We start from the raw sequence: 1,623 nt of genomic DNA on the forward strand, positions 1-1,623 counted from the left end.
CTAGGTTTACAGTATTACACATGAGTTTCCTTCCATTGAGTGGGCTTTAAGTCCAATTAGGTAGCTGTTGATTACTCCAAGGTAAAAGTGCCAATATTACACTAGTGTCATTTGCTGTGCCAGTCATTGATGTGGTTTTTAGGCCTTGAAGCTGGGGTTGGGTCACTGATTGATGTTCTCCCTTAACAGCTTGCACAGTGCTCTCCATAGCTATGAGAGATAGCTTTCAGAGGAGGTGGCTTCCAGGTCCATCTCAGATCCACTGTTCCAAATCCTGTGTCTGAAGTATTTCCTATATTCACCAATAGGGTCTTACCTTCAAGTTCTGGGAGGCAATCAGGGGCTGTGGTAATAGCATGTGTAATTTTGGGAGTATCTTGAACTACACTGGTCAACAGCTCAAAGGAAGCTTCTCCTGTCTGGCTCTGTTTCTTGTTATGTAGCCTTCAGCCGTGCACACAGACTCATGTAGAGATATTGTATGTGTCATTTTCAGTGGGTTTTTGGACTAATACAATTCCCTCTGGTTTTTTTATACTAGTAGGCATTATTCATCTTATATATCTCTCTCCCTGTCTTATCACCCCTCTCTGCCCTCCCCATTTAAAGTGTCCCTATCTTCCCCATTTCTCCCTTGATTATTCCTGTCTGGTATGTTCCCACCTCTCTTGAGCTCCTTCTTCCCCTATATTCCCATAGAACCTTCTGGAGCGCTCCCTCTCCCCCTCCAATTTAACCCCCATTTTACATATGTCTCCTACTGTTCTCTCTCGGGTTCCTTCTTTCCCTTTCCCTCCCTGCAGTTACATCAGGATATGTACTCACATATAGGATTTGGTGCTAGGATCCACAAGTGAGGGAGAACATATGTTGTTTTTCTGAGTCTGTGTTACTTCATTTAGTGTAACAGATCCATCCATTTACCTGCAAATTTCATTATTTCATCCTTCTTTACCGCTGAGTAGAACTCCATTGTGTAAATGTACCACATTTTCATTATCCACTCATCAGTTGAGGGACACTTAGGTTGTTTCCATCTCTTAGTTATAGTGAAAAGAACAGCAACAAACATGGTTGTATAAGTGTTTCTGCAATAGGATGAGTTCTTTGGGTATATGCCAAGGAGTGGCATAGCTGGGTCATATGGTAGGTTCATTTTTAGATTTTTTAAAGAGTTCTCCACACTGCTTTCCATAGGGGTAGCACAAGTTTGCAATCCCGCCAGCAGAGAATGAGTGTTCCCTTGTCTTCACATCCTTGTCAGCATTTGGTATCATTTGCTCTCTTGGTCTTAGCCAGTCTGACTGGAGTAAGATGAAATCTTAAGGTGGTTTTAATTTGTATTTCCTTAATGAACAATGATGTTGAACACTAAGATGTTTCTTAGCCATCTTTATTTCTTCTTTTGAGAACTCTCTATTCAGATCTTTAGCCCATCTTTTAACTGGGTCATTTGTTTCCTTGATTCCTTGTTTTTAGAGCTCTTTATATATTCTGGATGTTAAACCTCTGTCAGATGTGTCGCTGGTGAAGAGTTTCTCCCACTCTGTGGGTTTTCTCTTCACTTTCTTGGTTGTTCCTTTCGCTGTACATAAGTCTTTTAGTTTAATGTGGTCCTACTTG

The sequence above is a fragment of the Nannospalax galili genome, unplaced genomic scaffold (assembly GCF_000622305.1).
Source record: "Nannospalax galili isolate Female #2095 unplaced genomic scaffold, S.galili_v1.0 scaffold1078, whole genome shotgun sequence".
Lineage (NCBI taxonomy): Eukaryota > Metazoa > Chordata > Mammalia > Rodentia > Spalacidae > Nannospalax > Nannospalax galili.